Raw genomic sequence first — 20,487 nt, forward strand, 5'->3', positions numbered from 1 at the left:
CATTTGTAAACTTTATACTTTTTGAGATATTTACGATAAAAGAGCAATAAATTCCCATTGACTTAACATTGACCTCCATGGCGGCAACTTTAAGCATTATGACGTGACCTGCAGCTGAAAACAATTAACAGCTGAACGCGAGCTACCGCTGGAGCTGTGAATCTTCTGAACGTCTTCGCCTGCTGTGCCGTGGTCACTTTATTTGCTCGTAAACCTTCAGTGGCACATTTCTCTAATTAGAGACAAGGTAAGTGTTCCGGTTTTTTGGTATTTGAGTCATTTATGTCGTCAAACATAATGTAACGTTAGCGTTATATGTATGAAATGATGGGTCACAAATAACTAAAACTAACGCTATAACGCTAGGGTAACGTTAGTGAAATAGTTGACGTTAGCACCTTGCTACGCTGATATGTATTATGTAAAGAAACCCACTGTTAATCAACGTTAATATGTCGTCAACTTTACAGTGACCGATTAGCTGTAGGTTTCGATAGCTTAACGATTAATCAAAACGTAATGCACTAATTAGTGCATTAGTTCATAGGCCTACTAACCAGCAGCGCTTTTAACTACAACGTTAACGAAAACCAGAGAAGTAACGTTAGGCATATAGATACTAGGCTCTGGTTCTATCAGGTCACTTTCGGCAGAATCAAGCACCTAGAATAGCTTATGAATGCAGACTGCATGGTGCTTGATTGTAGCCTAGGCCAGCGGTCCCTAACCACCGGGCCGCAGGACATTCCTAACCGGGCCGTAGCCTACTTACATGAGTTAAAAAAAAATGCATGCTAACTAAACTAAATTTAATTCGCAATAATGTCACGTTTTTACATGGCATAGGTCTATATGCAGTTGTTTGATTGCACGCATATTTGCATTTTGCAAGGTCTATTTTCTTATGTCTGTCTGTCCCGCCTTCAACACTTTTACATATTGCCTTCAGCGCCATGCAGCCTCAGGTCAGCTCACTTCACTTGATCAGTTCTTGGCTTAACGGTAGTGTCACACGGTTAGCTAAACTACTAGAATGAGCAACAAAAACAAGCATCTTTAGCAGGTCACTGGCCAGAGTGTTTGAGTTATGAGAGCTGCAGAGAAAGTCACCGTTAGCTGCACATTTTAGTGATGAGGACTGGGCGTCAAAACTCGCTACCTGTGTGACATATTCGGGTTGCTTAATGACCTCAACCTGTCACTCCAGGGGAGAATGACGACTGTCTTTAAACTGGCAGATAAAGTCGCTGCATTTAAAGCAAGCTTGATTTGTGGGGACGACGAGTGGATCGTGGTGTATTTGATATGTTCCAAACAGTAGTGGGGGTTTTGGGAGAGACTGAGGCAGGGCCTTTTCTCTCGCAGCTGGTGCCATCACCTTGTTGGCGCTTTCAAATGAGTTTGAGCGCTACTTCCCATCCTCCAAAGATCCACGCAAAACCAATGAGTGGGTCCGCAACCCATTTGTCAATATCCCGAATAGTCCTAACTTGTCAGCGCAGGAGGAAGAGCAGTTGATCGAAATTGCAAATGACGGTGGTCTTAAGAGTGTGTATAAGGAAACGTCTCTGGCGGGTTTTTGGATCAAAACCAAAGCAGAATATCCCGAGATAGCCGTAAAAGCGCTGAAAACATTTCCCACCACATATCTATGCGAGGCCGGGTTTTCGCCAATGACTGCAACTAAGACCAAATTGCGCAATTGACTGGACATTTCAAACACACTGAGGGTGTCACTGTCTTCCATCACCCCCAGAAGGAAGCTTCTTGTTGCAGGGAAACAAGCAGGGCTCCCACTGATTATATTCGTAATGCACGTTTAGTTCCCATGTTTTGTTCCCATATTTTGTTAAGCATGTTCACACTTTAGCTTCAAGTTGTTCAATATTCATAGTTCATATTGTTCAATTTTCACTTCTTCAAGTTCATACATAACTGGAGCTAGTTCTTTTCAAGTAATGCATGCACAACACATATGGAACATGGAACCCCCCCCCCCCCCCCCACCCCCCGCCGGTCCGTGAAAAAAAAATAGGAATCAAACCGGTCTATGGTACATAAAAGGTTGGGGACCCCTGGCCTAGGCTACTGTGTGAAGGGACCTGATGAAACCCATCATGGGTTTCATTCATGGCATGAATAACGTTAGCTACTTGTTGATGGTCATAATGTTATAGCTTCTACCTTTCACATTTTAGCAAATATGCTCCTGTTTTTATTTTAACAAATGTTTAACGTTGTACACCGCTTGTTTGTGTATCAAATAGCCCATGGCTACATTTTCATTCTACGCTCCTGATTCTTACGTAGCCTAAGTAAACACTATCACGGTATGCTATAGTTCGTCTATTGATGGGTTTCATCTGTTCCCTTTCCACAGATGTATACAATCAAGCACCTAGATTATGAATGCATTGGTGCTTTATTAATACTCCTGTGGAAAGGGACCGTATGAAAGCCATGAATAGGCTACTGTTAGGAAATGGACCATACGACTAAAGTCTTGTTAAAACACACTAAGTTGAGCTATAATGTTTGTGTTGTCAACATAGGCTACAATGTTTACATGACCTACTCATTTCTGCATTGTTCTGGTCTATAAATTAAAGTTTAGCCTGGCCCGAGAATCAAGCTTTCTAGTTGTAGTACATTGTAATCTGTAGGAAAAAATGTGGCTGACAGACCTAGCAAGCTGTTCAAGTTATAGCAGTTGGTTATAGATACTTAGTATCATAATGATCCGTCCTTACTCGTATGATTATCAACAGCAACAACAAACCCATTGCCTGCAAAGTTTTCTAAGCTGTTAACGTTTTATATGTAAAAAAAATATGATTAGCTATCAACTATCCTTAAACTGAAAACAATAAAACACAGAATTCTGCTTTGTTTGCAATTAAATACTATAGGCTAGTATTTAAGCTTAACTACCAGTAGCTTGATGGTACAACAATTGGATTATACTCTACCTATTTTTATTGTCCTAGAATTGTTGAGAGAATTGTTTAAAGCTTAAACTGTTTACGATGTTAGTCGTTAGGTTAAAAGTGTGTCAGCCTAATGTAATGTAACAACTTCACTTAAATAAATGAGTTGTATTGAACAGTTGTACAATTGCAGACATTCCTTGTATTGTTTTAGTATAACTGTTAAACTTGTTTGCTTTTGTCTTTTAGGTTCCAGACCAGACCAGTGGTGATGACCGTGTATGACATTACGTGTGTGCCTGTCTGTGTGTACACCTGTCAACCATACATTTCTGACAATGTTGCTAGCAACATACCTACTAACATACATTCTTACAAACAAGTGACCATATCTCAACAAATCTGTGCACATACCATTTAACCATACTGAGACTTATCTGAGATCTACACTGAGACATTCTGAGAAATATATTGTTGTGTGAGGACTATACTCACTAACTATATGGAACATGTATACTTGTTAATCATATTTGTCAACCATTCATACCTTTAATCATACCTGTGCTGTAACATCTGTGAAACATAGCTGTGCTGTTAGACCTCTCTTTTTAGACCTGAGCTGTGTTGTGTGAAAAATAAGATTCTAACCTAAGTTCTGTCTAAAACTGATCATCTGAAGGGCGGACTCTTTTATTCTTCAGTGTATGTATCACCATCAAATTTGACCTAATACCATTAACTGAGGCCTCTAGCTGTTGCTGCCAGTTCAGAGTTACCACTGATAAATAGATCTGTCTTAGGATAATATGATTGGCATTATCAAGTTCTGTATATATAATATACACAACTGTGATTTTTACTTCAAGCTTACATTGGTAAGTGTTCATTAGTGTATTTTCAGTATCATTCTGCTGTATTAAAACAAAGAATGTTGATCTATATTGAATTGACAATTTATTTTTACTGACTGTCATATACTCTAAGCTAACATCTAACCAAGTGGTTTTCAGGAATAATGTAAGACTATGTAATCTGAATAATCATACTGTAAGCAATATAATGTTATACACAGCAGATTTTTTGCATTTACATGCAATGGTAATTCCCTGGAATTGCATTTTCTAGTTATAACCTTTTCTTTTTACCTTTTCAAGAATGAATGTGACTCTAAACGCCTAATGTACAGACATGTTGAAATAACCGTTCTGAAGGTCTGGAGTGGGGCAAGAGAGTTGTTATTTCAGATTTTTTAAAAAGTTTATACTTTTTGAGAAATAGGGGTTTAAAAATGTTAAAAAGCTCATTATTCCCCCTTAGACTTGAATGGCTATGATGTCATAATGGCCTAAAGCCAGCTGCACGCCTTGCCACACAAGGTGTTTTGGTACGAGAGTTTGTATGAACTCAAACATTAAGTGATTCAATGTTTTTTTTTTCAGGAATCTCCCCACCAACATTAAGCCAGCAGCTTTCCATCCACTATTGTAATTCCTCTGGCATTACATTTCTAGTTAATTTAGTTGTTTGCAAACATTTACATTTATTCATTTAGTTGATCATTTATATTTAATAATTTAGTTCATCATTTATATTTATTAATTTAGTCGATCATTTATATTTATTTAGTTGATCATTTATATTCAATAATTTGGTCGATCATTTATATTTATTAATTTAGTCGACACTCTGATCCAAATGAACACTCAGCAGTGGTCCTTACAGGTTTGTCTATCTGCCCAATTAACCAATAACAAAAGCAGCTGCCACTGTAGCATTGTACACACACCCACGTTATTTATTCAAAATGTGAAGACAGAATATAGATGTATATAAAAGATATATAAAAGATACTCAAAAGTACAGGGAAAATGTAACCTTAAGTACAATGAAAAATAAATGTGGTTTGCACATTTATGGTCTTGTATTTGATATTGTTATTATAACTTCTTTGGTTAATGTAGGTGTACCAACTTTTTAAAAATAATCTATTATAATGTTAATATTCTGAAAGTCTGCGCTTACCACAGTAACCGTAACCATACACACATTGGAATGAAAATCATAAGCAGAGAAACTCAAGGATATGCTGAAATATCTTACATGTGAAGAAATCATTTAAGAGAAATATAACACACCTTAAAAGGACAGGGGAATTATAAGAACAAAAAAATACAGCTAAAAGTACCAGGCCCAGATACCTGAATGCAGATCAAAGCCCTCGTGTGTTCGCCTACTCTCACCCTCACGGCGGTCAGAACAGTCTACTCTGCTGAGCTCGGCGGTCAGAACAGTCTACTCTGCTGAGCTCCTCTGGTGTCCTCGGAGCCCCACAGTCACGGCGGTCAGAGCACAGATCATCCCCAGCAGCCCAAAGCCCAGAAGTAAGGCGTGCACGCAGTACCAGCCCATGCTGACCAGCTCAACTGTCCCCTCAAAGCAAGAGACGTCCCTCCTGTTCAGCCCCTGCCACAGCCGGCAGCGGTAGAGCCCAGCGCCCTCAGCGCGGAGGCCTGAGATGGTCAACGAGCGCCGGGAGAAGGTTACTCGACCGCCCAGGTCCTCATGGATGCGCCCCGTAGACGAGTCGTCCACTTCCAGGAGCAGATCTTCCGGCTCCTGGCCCCTCAGACGATACCACTGGACGATGGAGAAGGTCTCGGCCTCTACGTCGCATCTGAGCTCCACGCTGTCGGCCCAGGCGATGGCCAGGCGTCTGGGGGTCAGCTGGTGGCAGACGAAGAGCCGGTGCGAGCTTCTCTCCTGCGGACGACCCTCGGGGGAGCAGCAGTACCTCCCGGCGTGGGCAGGCGTGACGGCCGAAACCACCAGAGTCTCATTTCTCACGCCGCTGACGGACACGTCGGCCTCGACCTCCTCCGAAGGCCCACTTGGAACTCGACTAGAAAGGGGCCCGTGGGGAGTGGACCACAGCGCCGGTCCCGCGGGCACACGAGGCCCGTGGGGAGTGGACCACAGCGCCGGTCCCACGGGCACACGAGGGCTGCAGGCCAGAGCGAAGCGCTCTCCTGCCTTCAGGAAGTGCAGGTGGGACGCTGTGCGTCCGAACAGGAACGTGCAGGCCCTCTCACTGTGCAGGTGGCACTCGTCAGCTCTCCAGCGCAGGATATGGGAGCACACTCGGCCCCCAAACCGCCTCACGTTCCAAATTCGGATTGAGGAGCCGTTACTTAGCGACTCAACTGTAACGTTCAGGTCAGACTCAAGGCTCCCAAAGGAGCGTTGTGTGTCCAGGATTAACGTGCTCATGCCTTTCTTAGGTGGACACGAGGGTTTAAACATGTTCTGGGCGTACATCTGCAGAATGTCCCCCTGACCCACGCTGACATCACTCAGAGTCCATTCTATGGCCTCTTCAAACTCTTCCTTTCTAGTCTCCACTCGTCCGGCACAAACGGTCAGTTTGTAGAGCGTCCAGTCTCGATACGTTCCGTTTGCCCAGGTCTCCGTCATGTACTCGCCGCTGTCCGACAGGGAGAGGTTCCACAGGACGAAAGAAAGGGCGGCGTCCCTCGCCGCGTAGAAGCAGCTGACCCGGTCTGGCCGCTCGGAGCCGTAGGACTGTGACGGGTCAGACGAGTTCTTCAGCAGGACGCTTCCGTTTAGGGTCAGCCTGTAGAGAAACGCCTCGTACCTGGCAGGGGTCACGTAGAGGTCAGGGAGAATCGGGAATGTTGCTTCTTCCCCTGTGAGTCCAAACCTGACTTCAGTCTTCAGGTAGGAGAAAGGATGACCGCTAGACGAGAGCAACATCACCAGGAAAACCACTTTACTGAACGTGGCCATGCTGAACGTGGCCATGCAGTCTCTGTGGCTGTCTGCTTCTCTCTCTCTCTCTCTCTCATCTTTCTCTGATTATCACTGACGCACTTAGACACACACAAACACACATGTGTGCAAACATACACACACATGCGCACACATACTCTCGTCTCTCGCTGCCTCTCACTGACGTACGCACATTCACAGACACACATGCACACACATACACATGCGCGCAAACATACTCACTCACACTCACACGCACACACACATACACACTCACACACATCCTTTTCCTGCACCACAGAGTGAGCTACAAATTGCAAAGCAACACAACGCTACTTCATTTGCATTATGATTATATATATGATCATTTGCATTATGATTCTATATATAGGAAGACAGCTATCGGCCCTTCCACTGAGGAAGACTGGTGTTAGTCCTTTCACAACGGAAGACAACTATCGGCCCTTCCACTGAGGAAGACTAGTGTTAGTCCTTTCACAACGGAAGACCTTCCACTGAGGAAGACTAGTGTTAGTCCTTTCACAAAGGGAAGCTTGTGCAGCTGTTGCACATGAGACTGCTAGAATTTCTCAAATCATTTTAGGTCTTGAGAGGGTCAAGTTTTAACCTTAAGACCTTATTAGGGTCCATTTTGCAATCTTTGGATCTTTGCTCATGTTTGTGTTTGCATTTTGGTGCAATTTATATATTACCACATCTCAGAGGAATGCTGTCTGCACTTTAATACATAACAAGTTATAGTATACTATACTATAATATACTATACTGTACTAGTATATACTACTATACTTATGTATACTTATATTATAGAACATAGTTATGAGAACAGGCATCTGCTAAGATGGCATATGATGATTATATAGCTTTTATTATAGAACATAGTTATGAGAACAGGCATCTGCTAAGATGGCATAATGAAGATGTGCTAGTATGGAAAAGCTTTGTGGCTAGAGGTTTGCAAAAATATCCGGCCTTCAGTTTCAAAGATAGGCCGTAAGGAATCGTAAAACTGCCAAACCGCATATCACTTTCTGCAGATCTGATAATGAGGTTATTTACATGTCTTTGTGTGTGTGTGTGTGATGATGTCGTAAAACTGCCAAATCGCATATCACTTTCTGCAGATCTGCCCCTCTTCCTGTCCAACATTTCACATCAGGTGTGTCATGAGGAACAGAAAAGTTTACTGTTTTGCCAAAACTTATTTTAGAATTAGCTAAAGTGCTTATGGTTTGGCACACCTGGGGCCTATTGCACAAAAGCAGAATTAAGACATCCGGGATAAGTTACTGAGCTGCGCTCAATGAATCCAAAACAAGAGTGTACAGGCTTAATTGGTTGCACAACGAGCAAGCCAGGATGAGCAGACACGGATTCACCAAGCCAGGTGAAACCTATCCTGGATAAGTGCGCTCACGGCTCCCTCAAATAGACCCCGCCACTGATCACAGATTCACCATGGCAACTAGAGCGGCTTCATTGCTTCTTCTACGGTGTAAAGTAGGTAGCGATAGCCTTTTCACAACAGCAACAAACAGCAACACCTCTGTTTAGGAGAATATTGCAACTAGTTCCGCGACCACCAGGTGCGAGGCACTCCTGTGACGTCACATTGTCGCATGACAGGTCAGGAATGGCGAGTAGGCTATGTAAAAGTTAATTAATGATCACAAATGTTTAAATAATGACAATGGGTCTAGGTATATGTGATAACAATGTGTAGTGGGCAGTGGAATAACTATTGGTTTCCGTTTGTGGTGACTGCTGACAGAGATAAGGGGTATTTTTAAATAGATCCTGGAATTTAGCCTGGTCTGGAGCAGGCTAGCTCCACAGAATAAATCGCCATGGTAACTTATACCATAACATATCCTGCTACCCCCTATCCCGCTTTTGTGCAACTGGATCACGGATAAATTGAGCCAGGATAACCAAGATATCCCGGCTTAATCCCTTATCCTAGTTTTGTGCAATAGGCCCCTGGTCTATACAATCTGCATGACCTATACGAACAATATGAGTGTGTGTGTGTGTGACGCACACACAGAGAGAGTGTTTGTCTATATGTGTGTGTGTGTGTGTGTGTCTCTCTCTCTCTCTCTCTCTCTGTCTTTCTCTCTCTCAATTTAAGAAAATGAATAACATCTAGAAAGATAAGAGGTCTGAGGGCAGATTTAAGAAAAAGTTGGTAAATAATAACATCGGACTGCTGATTCTATCTTGTTTATCGAGTCTGTAAATAATAATGTAACGTCGGCGCTAAAGACGTGTTGCTGCAGACTGACTGGAGGGACATTGGGGTTTGTTTTGTGTGTAATAATGTCCTTATTTGCCATTTATGTACGTGTTTCCAGTGCTTCATGTTCACCCTTTCAGTTCTCTCTAGTGTGTGACCCTTCTCGTGTGGGTGGCTGCGTCCACCCCTGTTCGTGGAGTGTATGCGTGTGTTTGACCTGCCTAGTGTGTGCAGTATTCGTTGTCTGTGTCCCTGCTCCTTTATCAAAACTCAGTGACAACATCCTATGACTGATTCTTTTGAAACGTTATAATAACATCGGAGTGGCGATTCTATCTTGTTTATCGAGTCGGTAAACTATTTCACATAATATCGGAGTGCTGATTCTACCTTGTTTATGGAGTCGGTAAACTATTACACATATCGGAGTGCTAATTCTACCTTGTTGTATCTTGACTCTACCTCTACCAAGCTGAATGTTGAGTTTTAAGCCTGCTAATTAGTATACTAAAAGCCTGCTTATACTACTGCTAATTAGTATACTACAAGCCTTAATAGGCAACACACTCCAGGTGAATAGCATAGAACTAATCTACATGTAATTTCCCTGATTGATTACTTACTCTAAGACAATATTCTTGTTGTACAAAGTTTCGTTGCCCAGGGCGTCATACAAGGTAGGGCCACCACTGGGAACGTCCCTAGAGCGCTCCCTTGAGGTATTAGTGCTTATTTTAATCACCTTTATAGAGAATGTTCCCTGAAGGATTTATTAGGGTCACATTTGTGTACCATACATCATCATCAGTGGAGTAGATCACGGAGCTGTTTTTGCCTAACGTGCCTGTAGTGTTAATTTCATCAGACGAGACGAAATATGTTTGTCAACGACCAACATATTTTTTCCATCATGACTAAAGGGCTGTTCACACCAGGGGCCTATTGCACAAAACTAGGATAAGGGATTAAGCCGGGATATCTTGGTTATCCTGGCTCAATTTATCTGTGATCCAGTTGCACAAAAGCGGGATAGGGGGTAGCAAGATATGTTATGGTATAAGTTGCCATGGCGATTTATTCTGTGGAGCTAGCCTGCTCCAGACCAGGCTAAATTCCAGGATCTATTTAATCTCATCCCTTATCTCAGTCAGCAGTCACAACAAATGGAAACTAATAGTTATTCCACTGCCCACTACACATTGTTATCACAAATAACTAGACCCACTGTCATTATTTAAACGTTTGTGATCATTAATTAACTTTTACATAGCCTACTCGCCATTCCCGACCTGTCATGCGACAATGTGACATCACGGGAGCGCCGTAACCATTTCACACGTGGTGGTCGCGGAACTAGTTGCAATATTCTCCTAAACAGAGGTATTGCTGTTTGTTGCTGTTGTGAAAAGGCTATCGCTACCTACTTCACACCGTAGAGGAATCAATGAAGCTGCTCTAGTTGCCATGGTGAATCAGTGAATCTGTGATCGGTGGCGGGATCTGTTTGAGGGAGCAGTGAGCGTGCACTTATCCAGGATAGGTTTTACCTGGCTTGATGAATCTGTGTCTGCTCATCCTGGCTTGCTCGTTGTGCAACCAATTAAGCCTGTACGCTCTTGTTTTGGATTCATTGAGCGCAGCTCAGTAACTTATCCCGGATGTCTTAATTCTGCTTTTGTGCAATAGGCCCCAGGAATGATAACCATAACTACAGTGCAACCGGAACATTTTCAGACCCTTTCAAGTTTTCCACATTTTGTCATGTTTCAGACTCATCTTAAAATGTATTCAAGCTAGTGTGCTAAAGCTAGTGTGCTAATGCTATTGTGCTAATGCTAGTGTGGGCTCATTTGTGGAGGACTGCTAGCAGAGCAGGGGCATAGAACTTCAAGACCTCCTCTTCCATACTGGAGAAGGTGAAGCAAGCCACAGTAAACAGTCATGTCATGGATGCCTATTCATGGGTTTCATCAGGTCCCTTTCCACAGGTGTATAAAATCAAGCATCTTGATTATCAATGCAAACTGCATGGTGCTTGATTAATACACCTGTGTAAAGGGACCTGATGAAACCCATGAATTCCCACGCTGTCTTCATCGGCCACTACTGCTTCACTGACTGTGGACCTATCGGCTGTAGATGAGCCAGCAACACAGCCCAAACTCAAACAGTACTCTGTGTCTGTAATCGGGCACAAGAGAAGGAGCTTTTCCTCGCGCTGGTACGACATATACCCATTTTTAAAGCTCAGCATTTTGTAAAGATTTCGTATTCTGTCAAATGTGCCGACATTTTGGTGAGAAGGGCGGAGAAGAGAGGTTTAGCCATGAAGGATGTAGAGCCTGGAAACACATCGATCACGCTTGTTCTGAGCATGAAAGCAGCAAAGCTCATACGTTTGCTTTGGAGAAATTCAACTTTAGGGAATCTATGTCTGACCGTGGCACAGTCCTCCATCAGCTTGTTAACACAGAGGGCAGACGAGGTGAGGTGATGGAGAGAAATCAGGAGCATATTAAAGTCATACTTGACGTTTTGCTCACATGCGTAAAGTAAGAAATACCTTTGCTTGGATACAAGGAAAATGATGATACAAAAAACACAGGCAGTTTTCTTGGACTGTTTAGACTTCTGTGCAGGCATATGGCAGAAATACAAACTCGATTGGATGCTATCGACTATGACTGTTTAGACTTCTGTGCAGGCATATGGCAGAAATACAAACACGACTGGATGCTATCGACTATGACTGTTTAGACTTCTGTGCAGGCATATGGCAGAAATACAAACACGACTGGATGCTATCGACTATGATTATTTAGACTTCTGTGCAGGCATATGGCAGAAATACAAACATGATTGGATGCTATCGACTACGATGAAATCATCAACACTTAAAAGGAGCAAACCCTGCCGACTACTCATGTAAAATAGAAATAGTAAAACAGATTAAGAATGCTATGTGTTAAAGTGTGTAGGCCAGAGGTGGCTTCTATAAGACTACAGGTGAAGCAGTGCTTCACCAAAAAAAAAGTAAAAAACAAAACACAAAAAAATCTTAAAATAATCCCAATTTTAGTCCTTTGAAACAGACATACAGTCACTAACACGAGCTGTTTTCCTGAAATAAATTCTGTGAGTGACAACAGCGCCATCGCCACCTGTGGTGGAACAGAGAATGACAGTGAATCAGACTGCTTCACCAACTTTTCGTTTTGCTTCACTACCATAGATATCTTTCCCAGTTGACTTCAATGTAAATCGAGTGAAACCCCAGGCGGCTCATGGATTTTTTTCTGTTTCAATTGATCCTTATGGCAGATAAGTCCCACCCGTGAAGCAGTGACCGATACGGCAGAATTTCATACTTCCTGCCGTTGAATATGATTGACGCAACACTCTGGCTAATCACTGTCTCCATTAGTGAGCTTGCTTGCCATCACTTTTGCCTTCAGTGACCTTACTAGAGTTTCATTATAAATTGTGTAACTCATTCACATAGTTTGTTGTACATTCATTTTGTAAGGTACATCAGATTTTGAGAGGGTGGCTTCGGGGGCTCAAGCCCCGAATCTCTTTTTAAAAACCCTGAATATTTTTTTGTATGTGTTTTCAATTTCCAAAGATTCTAATTTCTAATTTAACTTCCCCTCGGTTTCTCTATAAATGTTACAAAATGTAGCCTACAATTACTGAGCAAATATCCCTTACTTTCAAAGCCCAATATTGACAGATAATCTGATTTCCCACACGATGAGTTTAGGCAATGCCAGAGCCGAGATGTAGCGGTTTACGTCATAAACCGGGCAGGAATGTTCAGAGCGGCGCAGTCAGTTTAAACAGCAAGCCAGTAAGAAAAACTCTTGTCAAGACATTAGGCAATTAGGCTACTGTACCCCGGAATACAAAAATAAACTTCAGAAAGACAGAAAGTTCGTTGTACTGTATTCTGTAGTCTCAATGACCGAATCAGTAGATATACCTGTTGTCAGTTTGGTTCGTTCAATTCATTTATTGTAGGCTAGTAGCCTAGGCAAATATGAAACGGAGATGTAACGTGGCTACCGGCGGGATTTTGAACTTGCATGTTTCATGCATTTTATGGCAAAAAATACCATGAGATTGATGTGTTCTCCATTTGAGGAACGTAATCAATTGCGGACGTACACAGACAGCTCAGACACAGAGCGCATATAGGCCTAGGTTAGGCTACTTTCACTTTCTAGAGCGCATTCATTAGGCTACGTAAAAGATGCTTCATACCAAAACAACGATCAAACTGATCAAATGTATCATGACGTGTTACAAAGACTTACTCCAATTAGAAAATCGAAACCAAAATCATGTAAGTGTTCTCTCATTGACGCCTGCAGGAGACAATATCGTTGATCCAATTTTGTAAATTTGCACGTCGTAAAGTTAAATATGAGAGTTAAAATAAAGCCAGTCATACAACAGAACATTTTATTCAATATTTTACACCTACTAAATCATCAAAGTAAGTTTCAAAACTTTTCAGCAACCGTGAGTCATAACTCTTCCTGACTGGGGCAAATAAGCCTAATACGTCCCACTCTGATGAAAATGATTGAAAAGAAACCGGTTGCATGATCTTAGCTCCTCCGGCCTTGTGCCGTGGGAGAGGCCCGTCACACCTTACCCGGAGGTGGGGGAGAGGCCCGTCCCACCTTAACCCGGAGGTGGGGGAGGGGCGCCCCTGCGGGTCCCGGGCCCGGGGTGCCGCACCCCCTCAAGCTCCGCCTCTGCTGTATAAATCATCTTGTAAACTACATTCAACTTCATTTAACAGCTTCAGAGTCATTGGAATGGTTTGACTTTTGGCAATGACTTTTTTCGGGTTGAATGGTGGCCGTCTCGCTTTCCTCTAGCGCCTGTGAGCGGGAAAACCACCCTTGCAACTGTGGGCCGGGCCGACGGCCTCAGTGTCAGGAAGTATACCGAGTGTAACGAATTGCTTTACTGCATTCAAATACACATACACGCCAGGCACCGGCTAGAAAAAGGTAGCGATGGAGTTTCTTTAGACATTCGTCATGACAAAGCCAGCGAAAAAGAAGCAAAAACCGAGAAAACAGTAAGGAAATTGCCAATACTGCATAGTTTACCTTTAACTCAAAGCCAGAGCTGGCTGCTTTTTTCACAAACCTGAGCTGATGGAAGTATTATCAGGGGTTGGGGGAGATGATGTCTCACTCTCAACCTCTTCTTGCACTGGCTGCTCCCCCTCCCCCACCCACCCTTCTTGTATCCACATTAACTAACTATACGCTGCAAAAGTAGGCTATTAAACTGTAGACGGGCTCTGGTAATATCAGTTCGACAGAGGGGGGAAGAATAGAACACTGATGTTGAATTTGCAACAAATGATTCCGACTCCGTAAGGAACGCCAGGTCAGCGTTAGTAACAATGTTGCAGTTGTGGCTGCTGGCTGTGGTGTTCGATTGGAACCTCTAGGGAGATGTTCATTATTATCTTTTAAGGCATAGAGATCCGGGGCTATTCCCAACACATAAGGGCTGTAGCCTCGATTTCCCAGGTCTAACGACGCCACTGCGTGTGCGTACCATAGCATTCATTCTTGCAGGCGGCCCTGATGTTGGTCTACATATCAAGTCAAGTCACTTTATTTATATAGCACATTTAAAACAACAACCGTTGACCCAAAGTGCTTCACAGGTAAGGCTATCTTACCGTTGACCCAAAGTGCTTCACAGGTAAGGCTACAGTATCTTACCATTGACCCAAAGTGCTTCACAGGTAAGGCTATATTACCGTTGACCCAAAGTGCTTCACAGGTAAGGCTATCTTGCAGAGGAGGGAGATTTACAAATAAAATGTAAAAAGACAATATACAGAATCTATCTAACAAACAAAAACAAAATGATGTAATTGAAATCAATATACAACATTTCATGAAGCATGCCAATTTAGTTTACACACACACACATTACACACACACACACATATCCCTGGAATAGCACATTCACAGTGGCCAAGTATCTTAGAGGATCCAGTTCAAGAGCCCAGGGTATTGTCCTTGTTCCCCCGGGGGCCAGAACGAGGTTACAGGGTACACTTGTCCTCACACCTCAGTCCAGCAGATTTTGTAAACTACCACATTTTTGAATTGCCCTGATGGAGGCCAGTTTGGCCAAAACGCATATTAGGCACGTAAGTAGCCAAAAAATAAATGAAATGTTAAATGCATCCTTCTTGAGTGGCTCAGATTTGTCTTAATGTTTTAATAGACAGAATCCATATTGGTGTTACTAACTAACCCTGTGCATTTCTGTGTATGATGCTTAGAGTGCTGTGTGTCCTCAGCAGACAGGCTCCTGTAGGTGTGTGTGTTATGCCGTGTGTAGCTCCACTTCCTCGTGACCTCCTACTTCTAAATGTAAACAGTGTGTGTGACCTCCTACTTCTAAATGTAAACATCGACCGGAACACTCTGTGGCGTATACTCGGAGGCCCTTATATTTTAATTCTCATATATTATATGTTAATGTATATTCTCATGTATTATATGTTAAAGTATATTCTCATATATTATATGTTAATGTATATTCTCATATATTATATTTTAATGTATATTCTCATATATTATATGTTAATGTATATGCTCACTGTGGAAAACTCCCTGCCGGAGTCAGCGTCTTGACGCCAGAGACGTCAGCGGTGACGTACCACGCACTTGCGTGCATGCACGAATTTTGAGTTTCAGTGTGCTTGGCTGGCAGACACTTTCCGCGTTGCTCCAGCATCTTGCTAAAATATTATTCTCTTTGTGTGTACGTGTGCGTTGATGACAATGTAAGTGCATAATTTATGTCTGTATTTTTGTTGTAATTATCCTCGTTGTGTTATCTGCATGCTGATCAGTCCGGTAACCGTGGAACTTTGGTTTTACCGTGAGCTCTAGTTAATTTCAATGGGGAAACGCCTGTTAATTAAATGGCTTGCTGAATACTAATTTCTAGGGTTAAAGTTACATGAATGGTCGGGTTTGTGAGTGCTTTGATAGTATTTTCGACCTGTGGTGTTATTTCCACTGTTTTGTGAATGTTTGAGGCATTATTTTAGCTTACAAATGTTGTATTGGTCGTGCTTATGGCGCCATGCGTCGTTCACATGAACAGTCGTCTTTCTAGACCTTCTGGCGGCAACAGGCCTACTGCTTTGCCATTTGATCACCAAGTGTACTGCACTTGAATTTATGCCGTTATTACTTGCCTCTTTGCACTAACTTCGTTTCCTCATCACATTGATGTTACTTAGGTGCAATTATATATTATGTATATATTGTTAATGTAACTTAATGTGTACATTTCGTCCTACTGCACTTAATTACTTGAGAGGTCTGTATATAAATGTACATAAGTTTATCTAGTGTATTACTTGTATTGTACAGATTCCTCCTAATTGTATTGCAACTGTTCATACTGTACATTTTAGTATAATGTATCACTCAGTTTATACAGTATTCTAATTACCCTTTCTGTATATTCTTATTCTACAGAAAACCACACACACAGACACATTGTGTATTTATATACAACCATACTTTGAATGTATATCCAACAGTTCAATGAAGAACCATTTTGATGCCTGGAATCAATAAATCTCTTAACCCTTAGAACCCTAAGCTGTTTTTAGGGCATTTTCACTACCTTTATTCATAAGGATTTATTCTGGTCATTTTAAGTGCCACACACACATATTATATATTGTTTTTTTCAGCAGAGTCTAGGCTATCCAGATCCAGATCATTCCATGTATTAGTACTAGCATTGATTTTATTTAGATTTTTAAAGAATTAAAATATAAAAATCATATTATAAAAATTCTTATATTTTGACCTGTATCTCACCACAGCAAGCTCATAGCTCTACATACATTTCATGTGTGTGTAGGGCAGACTGTCCTGAAACGGGCAATATAATTGCCATGTTGGAGGGATACTCTGGGGCTGAGCAATTTACAGAAATATGTGGTGTGTGATTTACGGAAATAAATGCCATTTTTTATTTAGCGATGAAAAATGACCATTCTGCGCTCCATATCTGTGACACGAACTGATCTGACCTGACTTGACCCAAGTTTGCCTGTTAGCATGTGTGACTATGGTGTATGCACTCATGATGATTCTCAACTTTTAACTGCATTGCCATGAACAAAGTAAAGGCAAAAAAGGTGTTTCTCTGTTGAACAAATTGGGATGCAATGTGAGCCTTGATTTGGATGCCATGCAGGAATTTGCTAGGATCTCAAAACCGGATTATGAACATGTTTTGCCTTAGAGAAACACATGATAGCGTTGGATTATAAACATGCTTTGCCACAAAAACGTGGGGTAAGTTGAGCTATATGAAGTTATTATTTTGCTGTCACTTCGTCTGTTTTATAACCCAGAAGGATGTATTTGGTATCAAATGATAGCTCTGTGTCTCCTCTTTCATCTAACATACGTGGCATATATATCCGATCACGGGTCCGCGAGTAATTACTCCGAGAGTAATGGGTGTGCAGCGTTGGTTTGTGTACATGACGTTAATATTTTGCAATCACTTCATCTGTTTTTATAAGCCAGAAAGATCGATATCCGTGGTACCAATGGATAGCCCTGTTTCTCCTCTTTCATCTGCGATCACGGGTTCGCGAGTAATTCAAACGAGAGTAATGGGTGCACAGGTGAACGCCGAGAAGTATAGACTTTAAATATGATGCAATTTTATTTAATTTCATGTTTTTTTTTATTTTCATACTTGATCGCACAGACAAGTGCGTAGTCTCTTTGGAAAGCCCCACTTCTTCTCTGTCATAAAATAAAGGTTTTATCTCGTTGTGATGAACAGTCGCGGAGCAATGTAACAGAGAAGAAAGGGTGTGTTATTTGACGTCAATCGGGTTCTAAGGGTTAATATCACGTAAGTCGCAGCTGTTCTCTAACAGGAGCACATAGTCAGTGAGGGGGCGACTAGCCATCAACGTACACGTCTGTCACACTCACATATTATATTTGAATGTATATTCTCATATATGATATATTAATGTATATTCTCATATATTATAATGTATATTCTCACATATTATATATTAGCTACAGCAGTTTGTGAGTGTGTGGAGACATGTGATGTCATTGTACATTACACAGAAAGACAAACCAGTCAACTTCAAGCTGAGTTCAACTTTTATTACATATGGACTTGGACAAAATGTCTGTATATGTGATTGTGTTTGTGTGTATGTGAGTGTGTGTGTGTGTATGTGAGTGTGTGTCTACTGTACGTATGTATGTGGGCGTGTATGTCTGTATGTATGTGAGTGTGTCTGTATGTGTGAGAGTGTGTTTGTATATGAGTGTGTCTCTACTGTACGTATGTATGTGGGTGTGTCTGTATGTGTGAGAGTGTGTTTGTATGTGAGTGTGTTTGTATGTATGCGAGTGCGCGTGTGTTAGGGTGTGTAGGGTGTGTTGATGGTCTTGTGGATGAACTGGGCGTAGTGGGGGGTGTATGTGTGTGTTAGGGTGTGTAGGTTGTGTTGATGGTCTTGTGGATGAACTGGGCGTAGTGGGGGGTGTATGTGTGTGTTAGGGTGTGTAGGTTGTGTTGATGGTCTTGTGGATGAACTGGGCGTAGTGGGGGGTGTATGTGTGTGTTAGGGTGTGTAGGTTGTGTTGATGGTCTTGTGGATGAACTGGGCGTAGTGGGGGGTGTATGTGTAGACTCCAGCTCGTCCCTTACGGCCACACCCCTTCCCAAAGCTGACGATGCCGACCTGCACAAACCTCCTCTTCTCATCTCCAGCAGGGACACACACCAGGGGCCCTCCAGAGTCATTCTGTACACAAACACACAGTTTATAATACTTAACACACATACTGTAACACACACACACAGTTTATAATACTTACACATATACTGTAACACACACACACACACAGTTTATAATGCTTAACACATACTGTAACACACACACACACACAGTTTATAATACTTACACACATACTGTAACACACACACAGTTTATAATACTTAACACACATACTGTAACGCACACACACACACTGACCTGGCAGACGTCCTTCCCTCCGTTAAGGTTCAGGTCACACACACACACACAAACAAACTGACCGAGCAGGCGTCCTTTCCATCCGTTAAAGTTCAGGTCACACACACACACACACACACACACAAACTGACCGAGCAGGCGTCCTTCCCTCTGTTAAGGTTCAGGTCACACACACACACATACTGTAACACACACACACTGACCTGGCAGGCGTCCTTCCCTCCATTAAGGTCACCAGCGCATGTCATGCCGTCAGTCATCTTGGGGAAGAGCCGGCGACACGTGATGTCATCAACCAGAGACACCCGCACTTCCTGCAGAGTCTCCTTCCCACCCAGCGGCTCTGATGGAGAGAGAGAGAAAGAGAGAGAAGAGGCAGGAGGGAGAGAGAGAAAGAGAAGAGGAGGAAGAGAGAGAAGAGAAGAGGAAGGAGGGAGAGAGAAAGAGAAGAGGAGGAAGAGAGAGAAGAGAAGAGGAAGGAGAGAGAAGAGGAGGAAGAGAGAGAGAAGAGGAGGAAGGAGAGAGAGAGAGAGAGACAAGTGAACCACACACACACTCACACATACACACACACAAACTCACTCTCACACACACACAAACACACATACACACACACACACACACATACTTACTGTTCTCAGCTACGTGGCCCCAGCCAGTGACCCAGCATTCAGCGCCGGATCTAATGTCACCGGGGGCTGGGCAGGTCCACGGGCTTCACCATGTGGGAGAAGGACACAGTGTCCTGCAGCTGCACCAGGGCCATGTCGTTGTAGATCATACCTTCCTTCTCCTGGTAGCTGTAGTCTGGATGCACCACCACGCGCTTCAGCTTCACCAGAGTTCCAGAAGGTTCCTTCAGGCTCAGCTCCCCGACACGAGCAAACGAACGCTTAAGGTCCACCTCCTCACTAAGGGACACCAACATCAGGAGAAACATTTGAAATACACACACACACATAAACACACACATACATACACACACACACACATAGACACACATATACATATACACAGTGGTGCAAAAAGTGTGTATGCGCTATATGCGGCGCACAGGGGCACAGCACCGTGGGGGCACCAAAGCCATGGTAAAAATAATAATAATAATAATAATATATTTGGTATATTCTATATGTAGCTACTGTTGTGCGTTTCTAAACCATTTCAACATTTTCTTAATGTTAAATAACATTTTAGGGGACTAACAGGCTAGAGTAGGCGCCCTATCTCATAAGATTTTATTATAGAATTTTGACATAGAAGAGGGAGTGGGGCCCGTGAGGCGGGTGAGCAGATAGGCCTAATGAGTAGTGAGTTGCCGATCTATGGAAAAAGATGGATACAAAAAAAAAAAAGCTGTTGACGACTAAAAATAGAAAAAGAAAGAGGGAAAAGGAGATGGCATGTCAAGGGATGCAACA

General features: G+C 42.5%; 1 pseudogene; it reads right to left on the bottom strand.

Moving 5' to 3' along the window:
* Positions 1–18,391: 18,391 nt before the first annotated feature.
* Positions 18,392–20,487, bottom strand: part of LOC125287221 — a 3,409-nt pseudogene continuing 1,313 nt past the window's right edge.

The sequence above is a fragment of the Alosa alosa genome, chromosome 22 (genome assembly GCF_017589495.1).
Source record: "Alosa alosa isolate M-15738 ecotype Scorff River chromosome 22, AALO_Geno_1.1, whole genome shotgun sequence".
Classification (NCBI taxonomy): domain Eukaryota; kingdom Metazoa; phylum Chordata; class Actinopteri; order Clupeiformes; family Clupeidae; genus Alosa; species Alosa alosa.